The sequence below is a fragment of the Triticum urartu genome, chromosome 4 (assembly GCF_003073215.2).
Source record: "Triticum urartu cultivar G1812 chromosome 4, Tu2.1, whole genome shotgun sequence".
In the NCBI taxonomy this organism is placed as follows: Eukaryota; Viridiplantae; Streptophyta; class Magnoliopsida; order Poales; family Poaceae; genus Triticum; species Triticum urartu.
In genome coordinates this window covers 44415172-44432711 of record NC_053025.1, presented here as the reverse complement: position 1 = coordinate 44432711, position 17540 = coordinate 44415172, and positions in this window count along the sequence as shown.

Below are 17540 nucleotides of genomic sequence, written 5' to 3'. Positions count from 1 at the left end.
TAATAGCCAATAAGAGGCTTGAACACCACCGCAGAGGCGCCCATGAACATTCCAATTTCATCCCTGGCGATCGCACCTACTGCACCGAAGGACCCGTCCATGGCCACTGAAGCATCCACGTATATCTCTACTCTTATAAAAAGCAGAGTTGGTGATGATGATGTGTCTGCCATCATGCAATATAGGCTGTCCGATCTATATCTAACGGATAGGAAGGAAATTATGACAATTTACCCGCACTCCTCTCCACATTTGCAGATAAGGCCTTCCCTCGTTCATCCTTTTCTCCCACAAGATAAACTACCCATACAAATGCATCTTCATGTTCCGTGCAACGCACGGGCATCTTGCTAGTTTTTGCATGATATTTTGGCCACTGAAGGTATTATGGTATGCCCCTAAAAAAAGAGGTATTGTGGTGCGCTCGCCAACATGTATCGGGCCTGGTAGTGCAATCACCATGAATATGCAATGTCCATTATTTCTAAATTTTGTTAGTTTCACTCTGGAAGCACACCTTGCACAATAAGATAAATGTTGCATGGGGCGCCATGGCTTGGTTAACTCATTAATGTGCTATTTACTTTGTGTTTTAGAAACTGGTTCATATAGAGAGCCTTTTTGCTCGGTCAAATGTGAGTTATGGTGGTAGCTGTAGCTGAAAGGTTAACTCAATTTTTTTCTGAAATGCATAATTAATACTTGCATTACATGGCTGAAAGGTTCTCACCTAATCTATGCTTGGTTAACTCATTAATGTGCTATTTACTTTGTGTTTAGAAACTGATTCATATAGAGAGCCTTTTTGCTCGGTCAAATGTGAGTTATGGTGGTAGCTGTAGCTGAAAGGTTAACTCAATTATATCTGAAATGCATAATTAATACTTGCATTACATGGCTGAAAGGTTCTCACCTAATCTATGCTCGCCGGACGACGGCCAACCCCCACCCCCCCACCCTCCCCCCTCCCCCTCCGCGCGCGCGTCCAGGTCGTTGTTGCTTTTGGTGTTACCCTGCGAGATGGTGCCTTTCTTTGGGTCTGCATTTCGTCTACTACTTCTCCCACCCAGCAGGTAGCAACATGTGTTGAGCAACGACATTGACAACATTTTCCCTTTTTAGTAGTGATTTGATGCACCAATAAATAGATGTTTCTACTATCTCAGAAAGTTTTAGCTAATGGATATCTGCTGGAGAAATATTAGTCATTTTGTTGAGCATGGCTAGAGTCGTATTGACACATTCATGTGAGAGGGGGTCGAAACTTTGCTTTATGCATGTTGCCTCTTTTGCAATTTACATGTCTATTGTCCTTCAGTAAAGTTTTTTAGCTCAATGGAAGCGTTTGTCCTTGGTGATGCCAACCTTGGTGGGATATTTTTTGTCATGTAAACACCTAATATTTATACATGGTTATGTCCACCTTCGACGGAAGGCACACAGATCCCCATTTGTGGTTTCAGCTTTACGGGAAGTTTTTAGTCGTATAGGACTAATGCTTATAGTTTATTTTCAAGTATTTCTATTGCTGGGCTTATTTTTAAACTATAGTTTGGTTGATGAACTATTTCTATTGATGAGCTCATTTTAAAAATATAGTTTGGTTGGTGAAGTTGCCTACTATATCACTTATCTCGTAGAAAGGTTTCTGTTTCTTCATCTCAATATTAGCCATTTCAGTATATGTCCAATGTTCATTATATTTCTGAAACGATATTTTTTATTAGCAGTCCTAATTATGTGTCTCTGTTTATATCATATATGTAAAGGCAAGAATCAAACAATTTTATTTATGTGCCTATGTTTGTAGATTGGTAAATCATACTTCAGTTGTATTGACCTACAACAATAGTTCTATGATTAGAGCTTATAGTTTATTGTCAACTACTTTACTGATGACACTTTTTATTTACATCGTGAGCTGCTGGTGTTGCTTCCTGTTGGACATAGCTCGTTCTCCAGTCTCCACCTTCGATTTGTGACACAGATTGGTTTATTGTGATGTTGCTTTGGACAAGGAATGGGTGATGCTATCCCACTAGGATTGTGTCATCACCACATACATAACTAGTCCCAGGAAAAATATAAAGCATACCAAGGTATTATTAAGATTGATTGAAATGATTTCCTCTGTTCTGGGGTCTAGATAAGTTAATTCTCTTCATATGTAAAGTTTACACCATCAGAAAATGTACTAAGATAGAGTCTAGATGCTAGAGATTTTGCATACGTGTGAACTATACCCTATCTCAAAGTGTGACATCATGCTGGAGCATCCAGTATGTATATAGTGATCCAGTATACGGCTAGCTATAACAAGGCCTGCTCTCATGTTTGTCCCGGACACACCCAGTATGTATATAGTGATACAGTGGATACATCCAACTAGCAGTATCATTTCAGTCTGAACTAATAATATTTCATGGATTCAATTTTTTTTCTCTCTTATTGTTGTGTTGTTGTTTTGCAAGTATTTGTTGTCCAGGCATAGGTCGCTTCCAAGGCCGCCTCGGCCCGCTCCCACAGTACTCCTTCCCTTCATTGTGCCATCTGCTCCAAAGGAACCGAGGCACTTTGCCGCCGCCGGCTGCACGCTCGACTGGTGATCGTGTCTTTTGTCAAAGGCCTGAATGGTTCAATGAAAAACATGTTATGCATAATTTCAAAGCTTCTTACATTGTAGTAGGAAAATCTATGAGTTTATTGTCGAAAGCTTCATTTTGGCCAATTAGATAGTAGTTTATAACTTTGTATGCATATTATTGAAAGTTTTGTTTTGGCTGGTGTAAAGTTTGTGTGAATATTGTTGTAAGCACCACCTGTGTGCTGATTTTGCCCTTTCAAGTCCTAATTCAGTAGCTTACTTATGATGCATGTGTTTACTATTTCCATTTTGTGCGTTCGTATTCTGTATCAGATGATGGCGATATGTTGTGAGGATGAGTGCTTCTCCAAGCATGCTATTGGATATATTTGATGTAATCCTGTAACCATCCATCTGAGTCAACCTCATGTTAGATAACATATTTCCTGTAGTGATCTGTAGTGAAATTGCGGTTATCCTGGGCAACAACTACACTTTGCTTTTGGTATATATTTAATCTGTATGCCTTGATATATCTTTGTAGTGTTTGTGGGCAGCAACTATACCTTGCTCTTGGTATGTATTAAACTCAGTTATCCTGGGCAGCAACTATACCTTGCTCTTGATATATCTTTGTAGTGTTTGTGATATATACTGAACACAGTTATTCTGAGTGGTTATTCTAATTTCCTTTGGATGTTCTAAATGCTTTGTTATATTGAAGTTTTAGACGTTGGGTCACTGCGCTGAGCCAGGCAACGTTGGCGCGCTTCTGATCTTAGCATTACTTGCTTGACCAAAACGTAGGGACCGACACCCTCGCGCCAATGTGAAGGAAATATGCCCTAGAGGCAATAATAAAGTTATTGTTTATTTTCTTATTTCATGATAAATGTTTATTATTCATGCTAGAATTGTATTAACCGGAAACATAATACATGTGTGAATACATTAGACAAACAGAGTGCCACTAGTATGCCTCTACTTGACTAGCTCGTTGATCAAAGATGGTTATGTTTCCTAACCATAGACATGAGTTGTCATTTGATTAACGGGATCACATCATTAGGAGAATCATGTGATTGACTTGACCCATTCCGTTAGCTTAGCACTCGATCGTTTAGTATGTTGCTATTGCTTTCTTCATGACTTATACATGTTCCTATGACTATGAGATTATGCAACTCCCATTTACCGGAGGAACACTTTGTGTGCTACCAAACGTCACAATGTAACTGGGTGATTATAAAGGTTCTCTACAGGTGTCTCCAAAGGTACATGTTGGGTTGGCGTATTTCGAGATTAGGATTTGTCACTCCGATTGTCGGAGAGGTATCTGTGGGCCCTCTCGGTAATGCACATCACATAAGCCTTGCAAGCATTGCAACTAATGAGTTAGTTGTGAGATGATGTATTACGGAACGAGTAAAGAGACTTGCCGGTAACGAGATTGAACTAGGTATTGAGATACCGACGATCGAATCTCGGGCAACTAACATACCGATGACAAAGGGAACAACGTATGTTGTTATGCGGTTTGACCGATAAAGATCTTCGTAGAATATGTGGGAGCCAATATGAGCATCCAGGTTCCGCTATTGGTTATTGACCGGAGACGTGTCTCGGTCATGTCTACATTGTTCTCGAACCCGTAGGGTCCGCACGCTTAAGGTTTCGATGATAGTTATATTATGAGTTTTGATGTACCAAAGGAGTTCGGAGTCCCGGATGAGATCGGTGACATGACGAGGAGTCTCGAAATGGTCGAGACGTAAAGATCGATATATTGGACGACTATATTCGGACATCGAAAAGGTTCCGAGTGATTCGGGTATTTTTCAAAGTACCGGAGAGTTACGGAAATTCGCCGGGGAGTATATGGGCCTTATTGGGCCATACGGGAATAGAGGAGAGAGGCCAAAAGGAAGGAGGCGCCCCCCTGGTCCGAATTGGACAAGGGGTGCAGCCCCCTTTTCCTTGTTCCTCTCCCCCTCTTTCCTTGTCTCCTACTCCAACAAGGGAAGGAGGAGTCCTACTCCCGGTGGGAGTAGGACTCCCCCCTTGGCGCGCCCTCCTCCTAGGCCGGCCGCCTCCCCCCTTGCTCCTTTATATACGGGGGCAGGGGGGCACCCCATAGACACAACAATTGATCCTTGAGATCTCTTAGCCGTGTGCGGTGCCCCCTTCACCATAATCCTCGATAATATTGTAGCGGTGCTTGAAGCCCTGCGACGGTAGAACATCAAGATCGTCACCACGCCGTCGTGCTGACGGAACTCATCCCCGACACTTTGTTGGATCGGAGTCCGGGGATCGTCATCGAGCTGAACGTGTGCTAGAACTCGGAGGTACCGTAGTTTCGGTGCTTGATCGGTCGGGCCGTGAAGACGTATGACTACATCAACCGTGTTGTTATAACGCTTCCGCTTTTGGTCTACGAGGGTACGTGGAAAATACTCTCCCCTCTCGTTGCTATGCATCACCATGATCTTGCGTGTGCGTAGGATTTTTTTTGAAATTACTACGTTCCCCAACAGTGGCATCCGAACCTAGGTTTTATGCGTAGATGTCATATGCACGAGTAGAACACAAGTGAGTTGTGGGCGATATAAGTCATACTGCTTACCAGCATGTCATACTTTGGTTCGGCGGTATTGTTGGATGAAGCGGCCCGAACCGACATTACGCGTACGCTTACACGAGACTGGTTTTACCGTCGTGCTATGCACACAGGTGACTAGCGGGTGTCAGTTTCTCCAACTTTAGTTGAATCGAGTGTGACTAGGCCCGGTCCTTGCGAAGGTTAAAACGGCACCAACTTGACAAACTATCGTTATGGTTTTGATGCGTAGGTAAGAACGGTTCTTGCTCAGCCCGTAGCAGCCACGTAAAACTTGCAACAACAAAGTAGAGGACGTCTAACTTGTTTTTGCAGGGCATGTTGTGATGTGATATGGTCAAGACGTGATGAGATATAAGTTGTTGTATGAGATGATCATGTTTTGTTGAAGTTATCGGCAACTGGCAAAAGCCTTTTGGTTGTCTCTCTATTACATAAGATGCAAGCGCAAATAATTGCTTTACTTTATCGCTATGCGATAGCAATAGTTGCAAGAGCAATAGTTGGTGAGACGATCATGTGACGACACATTGATATAGATCAAGATGATGGAGATCATGGTGTCATGCCGGTGACGATGGAGATCATGACAATGCTTTGGAGATGGAGATCGAAGGCACAAGATGAAGATGGCCATATCATGTCACATATTATGATTGCATGTGATGTTTATCTTTTTATACATCTTATTTTGCTTAGTTCGGCGGTAGCTTTATAAGATGATCTCTCACTAAATTATCAAGGTATAAGTGTTCTCCCTGAGTATGCACCGTTGCGAAAGTTCTTCGTGCTGAGACACCACGTGATGATCGGGTGTGATATGCTCTATGTTCAAATACAACGGGTGCAAAACAGTTGCACTCGCGGAATACTCAGGTTAAACTTGACGAGCCTAGCATATAACAGATATGGCCTCGGAACACGGAGACCGAAAGGTCGAGCGTGAATCATATAGTAGATATGATCAACATAGTGATGTTCACCATTAAAACTACTCCATCTCACGTGATGATCGGACATGGTTTAGTTGATATGGATCACGTGATCACTTAGAGGATTAGAGGGATGTCTATCTAAGTGGGAGTTCTTAAGTAATATGATTAATTGAACTTTAATCTATCATGAATTTAGTCCTGGTAGTATTAGCATATCTATGTTGTAGATCAATAGCTCGCGATGTTGCTCCCCGTTTAATTTTTGATATGTTCCTAGATAAAACTAAGTTGAAAAATGTAAGTAGCAATGATGCGGATTGGATCCGTGATCTGAGGTTTATTCTCATTGCTGCACAGAAGAATTATGTCCTTGATGCACCGCTAGGTGACAGACCTATTGCAGGAGCAGATGCAGACGTTATAAACGTTTGACTAGCTCAATATGATGACTACTTGATAGTTTAGTGCACCATGCTTAACGGCTTAGAATCGGGACTTCAAAGACGTTTTGAACATCATGGACCATATGAGATGTTCCAGGAGTTGAAGTTAATATTTCAAGCAAATACCCGAGTTGAGAGATATGAAGTCTCCAACAAGTTCTATAGCTAAAAGATGGAGGAGAATAGCTCAAGCAGTGAGCATGTGCTCAGATTGTCTGGGTACTACAATCGCTTGAATCAAGTGGGAGTTAATCTTCCAGATAAGATAGTGATTGACAAAATTCTCTAGTCACCATCACCAAGTTAGTATAACTTCGTGATGAACTATGATATGCAAGGGATAATGGAAACGATTCCCAAGCTCTTCGTGATGCTGAAATCGACAAAGATAGAAATCAAGAAAAACATCAAGTGTTGATGGTAGACAAGACCACTAGTTTCAAGAAAAGGGTAAAGGGAAGAAAGGGGAACTTCAAAAAGAACGGCAAGCAAGTTGCTGCTCAAGTGAAGAAGCCCAAGTCTGGACCTAAGCCTGAGACTAAGTGCTTCTACTGCAAAGGGACTGGTCACTGGCAGCGGAACTGCCCCAAGTATTTGGCGGATAAGAAGGATGGCAAAGTGAACAAAGGTATATTTGATATACAGATTATTGATGTGTATTTTACTAGTGTTCGTAGCAACCCCTCGGTATTTGATACTGGTTCAGTTGCTAAAGAGTAGTAACTCGAAACGGGAGTTGCAGAATGAACAGAAACTAGTTAAGGGTGAAGTGACGATGTGTGTTGGAAGTAGTTCCAAGATTGATATGATCATCATCGCACACTCCCTATACTTTCGGGATTAGTGTTGAAACTAAATAAGTGTTATTTAGTGTTTGCGTTGAGCATGAATATGATTTGATCATGTTTGTTGCAATACGGTTATTCATTTAAGTTAGAGAATAATTGTTGTTCTGTTTACATGAATAAAACCTTATATGGTTACACACCCAATGAAAATGGTTCATTGGATCTCGATCGTAGTGATACACATATTCATAATATTGAAGCCAAAAGATGCAAAGTTAATAATGATAGTGCAACTTATTTGTGGCACTGCCGTTTAGGTCATATTGGTGTAAAGCGCATGAAGAAACTCCATGCTGATGGAATTTTGGAATCACTTGATGCTTACGAACCATGCCTCATGGGCAAGATGACTAAGACTCCGTTCTCCGGAACAATGGAGCGAGCAACTGACTTATTGGAAATAATACATACTGATGTATGCGGTCCGATGAGTGTTGAGGCTCACGGCGGGTATCGTTATTTTCTGACCTTCACAGATGATTTGAGCAGATATGGGTATATCTACTTGATGAAACATAAGTCTGAAACATTTTAAAAGTTCAAAGAATTTCAGAGTGAAGTGGAAAATCATCGTGATAAGAAAATAAAGTTTCTACGATCTGATCGTGGAGACAAATATTTGAGTTACGAGTTTGGTCTTCAATTAAAACAATGTGGAATAGTTTCACAAACTCATGCCACCTGGAACACCACAGCATAATGGTGTGTCCGAATGTCATAACTGTACTTTATTGGATATAGTGCAATCTATGATGTCTCTTACCGATCTACCACTATCGTTTTGGGGTTATGCATTAGAGACAACTGCATTCACGTTAAAAGGGCACCATCTAAATCTGTTGAGACGACACTGTATGAACTATGGTTTGGCAAGAAACCAAAGTTGTCGTTTCTTAAAGTTTGGGGTTGCTATGCTTATGTGAAAAAGTTTCATCCTGATAAGCTCAAACCCAAATCGGAAAAGTGCGTCTTCATAGGATACCAAAAAGTTACTGTTGGGTACACCTTCTATCACAGATCCGAAGGCAAGATATTCGTTGCTAAGAATGGATCCTTTCTAGAGAAGGAGTTTTTCTCAGAAGAAATGAGTGGGAGGAAAATAGAACTTGATGAGGTAACTGTACCTGCTCCCTTATTGGAAAGTAGTTCATCACAGAAATCTGTTCATGTGACTACTACACCAATTAGTGAGGAAGCTAATGATGATGATCATGTAATTTCAGATCAAGTTACTACCGAATCTCGTAGGTAAACCAGAGTGAGATCCGCACCATAGTGGTACGGTAATCCTGTTCTGGAGGTCATGCTACTTGAACATGACGAACCTACAAACTATGAGGAAGTGATGATGAGCCCAGATTCCGCAAAATGGCTTGATGCCATGAAATTTGAGATGGGATCCATGTATGAGAACAAAGTATGGACTTTGGTTGACTTGCCCAATGATCGGCGAGCCATTGGGATTAAATGGATCTTCAAGAGGAAGACGGACGCTGATAGTAGTGTTACTATCTACAAAGCTAGACTTGTCGAAAACGGTTTTTGACAAAGTTCAAGGTGTTGACTACGATGAGATTTTCTCACTCGTATCGATGCTTAAAGTCTATCCGAATCATGTTAGCAATTGCCGCATTTTATGAAATCTGGCAAATGGATAACAAAACTGCAATCCTTAATGGATTTCTTAAAGAAGAGTTGTATATGATGCAACCAGAAGGTTTTGTCAATCCTAAAGGTGTTAACAAAATGTGCAAGCTCCAGCGATCCATCTATGGACTGGTGCAAGCATCTCAGAGTTGGAATATATGCTTTGATAAGTTGATCAAAGCATATAGTTTTATACAGACTTGCGGTGTAGCCTGTATTTACAAGAAAGTGAGTGGGAGCACTACAACATTTCTGATAAGTATATGTGAATGGCATATTGTTGATCAGAAATAATGTAGAATTATTCTGCAAAGCATAAAGGAGTGTTTGAAAGGAGTTTTTCAAAGAAAGACCTCGAAGAAGCTGCTTACATATTGAGCATCAAGATCTTTAGAGATAGATCAAGACGTTTGATAAGTTTTTTCAATGAGTACATACCTTGACAAGATTTTGAAGTAGTTCAAAATGGAACAGTCAAAGAAAGAGTTCTTGCCTGTGTTACAAGGTGTGAAATTGAGTAAGACTCAAAGCCCGACCACGGCAGAAGATAGAAAGAGAATGAAAGTCATGCCCTATGCCTTGGCCATAGGTTCTATAAAGTATGCCATGCTGTGTACCAGATCTATTGTATACCCTACCACTGAGTTTGGCAACAGAGTACAATAGTGATCTAGGAGTAGATCACTGGACAGCGGTCAAAATTATCCTTAGTGGAATAATGATATGTTTCTCGATTATGGAAGTGACAAAAGGTTCATCGTAAAGGATTACGTCGATGCAAGTTTTGACACTAATCTAGATGACTCTAAGTCTCGGTCTAGATACATATTGAAAGTGGGAGCAATTAGCTAGAGTAGCTCCGTGCAGAGCATTGTTGACATAGAAATTTGCAAAATACTTACGGATCTGAATGTGACAGACCCGTTGACTATATCTCACAAGCAAAACATGATCACACCTTAGTACTCTTTGGGTATTAATCACATAGCGAAGTGAACTAGATTACTGACTCTAGTAAACCCTTTGGGTGTTGATCACATATCGATGCGAACTATGGGTGTTAATCACATGGTGATGTGAACTATTACTGTTAAATCACATGGCGATGTGAACTAGATTATTGACTCTAGTGCAAGTGGGAGAATGAAGGAAATATGCCCTAGAGGCAATAATAAAGTTATTATTTATTTCCTTATTTCATGATAAATGTTTATTATTCTTGCTAGAATTGTATTAACCGGAAACATAATACATGTGTGAATACATAGACAAACAGTGTGTCACTAGTATGCCTCTACTTGACTAGCTCGTTGATCAAAGATGGTTATGTTTCCTAACCATAGACATGAGTTGTCATTTGATTAACGGGATCACATCATTAGGAGAATGATGTGATTGACTTGACCCATTCCGTTAGCTTAGCACTCGATCGTTTAGTATGTTGCTATTGCTTTATTCATGACTTATACATGTTCCTATGACTACGAGATTATGCAACTCCCGTTTACCGGAGGAACACTTTGTGTGCTACCAAACGTCATAACATAACTGGGTGATTATAAAGGTGCTCTACAGGTGTCTCCAAAGGTACATGTTGGGTTGGCGTATTTCGAGATTAGGATTTGTCACTCCGATTGTCAGAGAGGTATCTCTGGGCCCTCTCGGTAATGCACATCACATAAGCCTTGCAAGCATTGCAGCTAATGAGTTAGTTGTGAGATGATGTATTACGGAACGGGTAAAGAGACTTGCCGGTAACGAGATTGAACTAGGTATTGAGATACTGACGATCGAATCTCGGGCAAATAACATACCGATGACAAAGGGAACAACGTATGTTGTTATGCGGTTTGACCGATAAAGATCTTCGTATAATATGTGGGAGCCAATATGAGCATCCAGGTTCCGCTATTGGTTATTGACCGGAGACGTGTCTCGGTCATGTCTACATTGTTCTCGAACCCATAGGGTCCGCACGCTTAAGGTTTCGATGACAATTATATTATGAATTTATGAGTTTTGATGTACCGAAGGAGTTCGGAGTCCCGGATGAGATCGGGGACATGAAGAGGAGTCTCAAAATGGTCGAGACGTAAAGATCGATATATTGGACGACTATATTCGGACATCGGAAAGGTTCCGAGTGATTCGGGTATTTTTCAAAGTACCGGAGAGTCACGGGAATTCGCCGGGGAGTATATGGGCCTTATTGGGCCATACGGCAATAGAGGAGAGAGGCCAAAAGGAAGGAGGCGCCCCCCCTCTGGTCCGAATTGGACAAGGGGTGCAGCCCCCTTTTCCTTGTTCCTCTCCCCCTCTTTCCTTCTCTCCTACTCCAACAAGGGAAGGAGGAGTCCTACTCCCGGTGGGAGTAGGACTCCCCCCTTGGCGCGCCCTCCTTCTAGGCCGGCCGCCTCCCCCCTTGCTCCTTTATATACGGGGGCAGGGGGCACCCCATAGACACAACAATTGATCCTTGATATCTCTTAGCCGTGTGCGGTGCCCCCTTCACCATAATCCTCGATAATATTGTAGCGGTGCTTAGGCGAAGCCCTGCGACGGTAGAACATCAAGATCGTCACCACGCCGTCGTGCTGACGGAACTCATCCCCGACACTTGGCTGGATCGGAGTCCGGGGATCGTCATCGAGCTGAACGTGTTCTAGAACTCGGAGGTACCGTAGTTTCGGTGCTTGATCGGTCGGACCGTGAAGACGTACGACTACATCAACCGCGTTGTTATAACGCTTCCGCTTTCGGTCTACGAGGGTACATGGACAATACTCTCCCCTCTCGTTGCTATGCATCACCCTGATCTTGCGTGTGCATAGGAAACTTTTTGAAATTACTACGTTCCCCAATACAATGCGCGGTCCTGATCTAGTACTTATGAGAAGAGGGGTGGTATGTATGCTTTCAGAAGATGTTTTTTTTAAACAAGGCAATTAAGGAGAAGTGAGAATTGCCCGGTTAATTGACGGAAAACCGGGCTAAAACTGATACATCCGATCCAACACACAAACACATGGGCACCACCGGCCAACCTGGCCACCGACATGCAACAGAAGACACGACGGCACATGCCAACAGATGACCACACACACAAACAACTGACAGTCCGACTTTGACGACGAGCATCACCTGGTAAATATGCAGGACTTGCGCAGACCGTGCCCACCGCAAACGACCACCAAGGAGATAGAAGACGTGATGACGCCTTCATCGCCCAATCTTGCAGATCTGAGGTTTCCCTCCGGAGCTATGGCCACGGGGAGGAGGGGAGGAGCAGCACACATCAGCGACGCTTTCAAGAAAGAGCACGATACCCGTCGGCGTCGCTGTCGTCGTATCCAGCAAAGCCGGAGATAGGATTTCTCCTCGTGAAGCTCGACCACCAACTGCCCGAACCGGCCGCCACAAACCCTGCCCACCAAGCCTCGCAGAGCACCTCCCTTCAGTGCCCGCTCCAGTTGAGGCCGTCCTGCGCGACCACCAGGACAGCAGCCGCAGCGCTGCCGAAACCTGTCTCCGCCTGCCGTACGACTCCAATCTGGCCACGGGATCCCTCGATCTGCCACGTCCAGACACTTACCGCCCCCTGGCCGAAGCCGCCACCACCAAATCCGGGGCCGCCGCCCCGGCAACCACATACCTCCACCGCGCGGCTGAAGCACAACACCAAGAGCCGAGCCGGAGCACTTGCACTTCATCCCGACCCTCTAGAACAAGCGCCCGGGCCAAATACATGCAAAACACCGCCCCTCACCGCATCCAAGCTGAAGACCAGGGCCCCCCCAGTCAGGGCAGCCTCCTGATGGGGCCAGAACCGGCCGAAGCTGGCCCAGATCCGGCGAGCCGCCACATCCAACGACGAGCACCTGCAAGAGCTCACACATGAGGAAAAGGGGGCCGCCACCCCGCCAAGACCTGCCAGAGGAGAGCCACCACGTGACGCGAAGAAGATTCGCCGGCACCGGCGACGCCACGCCGAGGAGAGGCCGCGGAAGGACCAAGCCTCCCCTACCGCGAGAGCACACCGCAGGGCGAGGAAGCGCCCCGCCGCCACCGTCGGCCGGCCGGGCTTAGCCCGCCGGCGATGGCGAGGGAGGAGGAAGCAGGGGAGGGGGGGCGGCGGCTGCGGATAGGATTCCGCCCGAGCCGCCGCCAGGAGTGACGCGGGCGTGGGGGAAAGAGTCTGTTTGACTGATGACTAAGACATTTTTTCGGAAGATGTTTTCTCGCAAACATAATACTTATGAGAAGAGGGATGGTATGTATGCTTCTAGAAGATGTTTTCTCGTAAACATTATACTTGATGAGAAGAGGGATGGCATATATATATATATATATATGACAAATGTTTCCTACAAGCAGTGGTAGTTACCACCACTTGCGTTTTGTATATTGTATGTAGTTTCTAACGAAACCGAGAGTATGTACGTGTAGTATGTAGTATATAACAATGATTAGGTAGTATATATAATAATTTTTAGGTAGTATATACTTTATTTTGAGTATGCTCTTTTTTACGTACAAATATGTACGTATTTCACAAATATAACAAAAACTATGGGCTCATATGCAATTTTTTCATGTAACTTGCTTCGAAATATCTTAGATATAGTATATGAATATATTTAAAATAATAAAATAGTATATATAGTACCACATGGTAGTATATGAGACATGTGGGGTAACTACATGGCACTATATGAGACATGTGGCAGGATGGATTTTCCCATATATATAGTACCACATGGCACTATTCTAATCCCAGGATTAGAATAACTATTTGGATCACGATCACCCGTATATAGGGCCCGATGGAAAGTTCCAAAAAAACTCACCCCACCTCCTGCTCCCCCAATGCCCCACCTCCCGCACCTCCTGCCCCCAATGGCGACGCGCCCGCCGCCCCGTCCCCAACCGGCGGCGCCGCCGCCACCAACCCCCCAGCCAGAGACGAGACCGCCGCCCCGACGCCCACCTGAGACGCCGCATGCCCCAACCGGAGACGCCGCCGCCCCAAGATCCCACTGCCGCCACCACCTGCGCTCATCGCCGACGTTGTGGTCCCAGCTTTCCCCGCCGCCGCCGCGCCCAGCCTCCCACGCGCTCGCCTCCTGCCTCTGCGCACCGCCGCCCTACCTCCCGTGCGCCTCAGCCTGCCTCCGCGCACCGCCGTCCCCCATCCGGCCATGCCACGCGCTAACTGGGTGGTGCCTGGGTTGAGGCATCAGTCAAGGCGACGATGGGGGGAGATTGGGCATGAGGGAGGGGACGGTGCCTTGGGCTGACAGGACGCGGCGGCGACTGCTTCATAGAGGAGCCCGAGCACTTGCTCGATGTCGTGCTTGTGCCTGAGGCGTCGGACGAATCTTAGTAGTTGAACTTCACACGGACTGCATCTGCGGCTCACCTCCTCCACGAGCGGCAGCTGCCTCCCCATCCGTTTTCCACAACTATTTTTTTGTATTTGTGGGTGTTTGCATCTACTGGTTCTCGGGAGCTCGCCTCAGAAAACTTGTTTCGCTGCTGCTGCTATTTGCCGCTGCTGTTGCCGGCATGAAAGGTCAGGGACACGATGGAAAATTTTCCTTTGGTTCCCCCGCGGCAGTAGAGATGAAAACAGAAACTACTTCTCCTGCTCGCCTTCGTCAGTGGCTGATTCTTCTGCTGAAGTTCAGGTGGGCAACACATCTTCATACAGTTCAGACTAAGAAAGTACGGAAGTTCGTTTAGTGGACACAACATCAAATCACTTTGGAGAGTACGTTGTTGAGCACTTCTCCAGCTAGATTTGTTGTTTATGCTCCTTAAAGCAGATGATTCCTCGTTGCTCAACTGTCGAAACTCTATACTGCATTTTTTTGTAACTTCAGTTTTCTTTAGGCAATTTTTTGTAACTTCGGTGTCGTGAGAGGATGGACAGATTCTGAAGAAGTACATCAGTTCATCCAGTGAACACAACATCAACGAACTTTGAATAAAAACAGAAGTTAGGTGTGCTAGAGTAATCACAGAGTTAAAAATAATAAGCAAAAAAAGAGTTAAAAAACCTAGTGAACACTCCTGACATATAGGGGACTAGTATCGAAGTTCATAGGCGACTACCAAAAAACAGTGTACAACATGTTCAGACATTTTTATTGGTGACGTTCAATTGGCCATAATTACTTGATGGATCTCTGATTCAGTATTGTAGAATGAGAAGTAGTGCATGCAGTTTTGTGTCCGTAAGGTGTGATGCAGGCAGGGTACTAGTTGTACATAGTAGCTCCCCACAGCACTCTAGGGACGCAAGACAACAATCAACAGAGCTCCGCCTCAACAGCCACGGCGACGCCGCGCCGACCACGTTTGCCTCCACCCCTTCCCCAACCACCTCTGCAGCCACCCGCCACCAATCTCCACTCCAACGCGACCTGCCCTCCCCTCCGAGCTGACCTTCCGTCCCTTCAGACGCGACCTGCCGCGCTCACCTCCAGTGCACCCCCGTCCTCCCATCCCACCATGAGAAATCTCTCCTCCAACACGCCCTCCGAGTAAAAAAAAGTGAAGTTCAGGTTTTAGAGGTATGTAAGCTCAAATACATAAGCTAGATAAGTGCAAAGGAAACAAGAGTTTCATAATAACGAATAAAAGAGACCATGTTTGAATTTTCCTGAAGAAAATTGGATAAATGTGGTGTGAACGAAGAAAAATAAAAACTTAAAAGTTTAAATTAAAAGAAACAAAGCAATTCAATGTTTGTAAAAAAAGGATTTATCTCTCTTTATTAAAACAAAGAAGTTCAAAAAATTAAAAACATAGTAGTTCAAAAAATTATTTAAAGAAAGCATTTTCCATGTTTCCAAAAGAAAATTAGATGTTCAAATTTCACAAACAGAGAGGTTCAATATTTATTACAGAACCAAGAAAGTCAAATTAAAAATACAAAGAAGTTTAACTTTTTAATAATAAAGGGATTATATAAAAACCTAGAGGTTCGAATTTAAATAACCAAGAAGTTCATTTTTTAGTACAAAACCAAGATAATCAAGTTAAAAAAAATCTAAAAATAAGAAGTTCAAATTAAAAATATGAAGAAGTTCAATGCTTGTTACAAACCCAAAAAGGTCATTAAAAAAGCATCTCAAACTATTTTATAAAAAAGATTTTCTCTATTAAAATAAACCTAGAAGTTCAAATTTAAAAACGGAGCGGCTCGATGTCTATCAGAAAGTAGGATTTTTCCGTTACTAAAAGAAATAAAACTAGGAAGTCCAAATTAAACAGATGGAGAAGTTCGATGATTATAGAAAACTCAGATTTTTCTCGTCATTAAAGAATGGAAACAAGAAGCTCAACTTTTAATAATAGGGTGCTTCAAAATTTCATGAAAAACATTAAGGAATAAAACCAGGAAGTCCGTATTAAAAAGATGGAGAAGTTCGATGATTATAGAAAACTCAGATTTTCCTCGTTATTAAAGAATGGAAACAAGAATTTCAACTTTTAATAATAGAGCGCTTCAAAATTTCATAAAAAAGATTAAGAAATAAATCAGGAAGTCCATATTAAAAAGATGGAGAAGTTTGATGATTATAGAAAATTCAAATTTTCCTCGTTATTAAAGAATGGAAACAAGAATTTCAAAAATAAAATGAGAAGAAGTTCAACTTTTAAAAATAGAGCACTCCAAAATTCATAAAAAAATATTAAGAAAATAAAACAAGGAAGTCCAAACTAAAAGATGCAGAAGTTTGATGATTATAGAAAACTGAGATTTATCTCGTTATTAAAGAATGGAAACAAGAAGTTCAAAAATAAAATAACTTCTAAAAAAGTTTTTGCTAGAAGTTCAAGTGTTCTGTCCGGTGAAGTTCAAAAATTCTTGTAAGAGAGGTCGAACAAAAATACATGACAGAAGTTCAAGATGAAAACAATGGGAAGTTCAACTACTACACGAAATGCATTTCAGATAGGAAAATAAGAATAGAAAACAAAAGGCTTAAAAGATTTTGTTGCTAGAAGTTCACGTGCTACTCCCGGTGAAGTTCGAGATCTCTAGTGTGAGACGTCCAACCTTGAGTTACATGAAAAAAACAGGCAAAAACGACGTTGTTTTACGCATTCAAAAATATATTTTGAACCGTTGCGAGTATGAAAAACTCATCAACATAAAAAAGTTGCGTGTTTTTAATAGCTTTCCATCGGTATATCATTTGCTCAATTACGGTAAGTGGTTTGAGAATTACGGGCGAAAAACATCACGTCAAAAAACAGAGTGAAGTTCAAACAGAACTGCCACAGAAGTTCAAGTACTTACGCGATGCATTTTTGACGAATCTGTTTCGCGATAAAGGCAGAACGAATGATCTCGCCGTTTTCGAAATTACTTGAAAACGACTAGGAATCAGAGAAAGTCGCCAACATGAAAAAGTTTCGCATTTTCCGTAGCTTTTCAACGATATATTATTT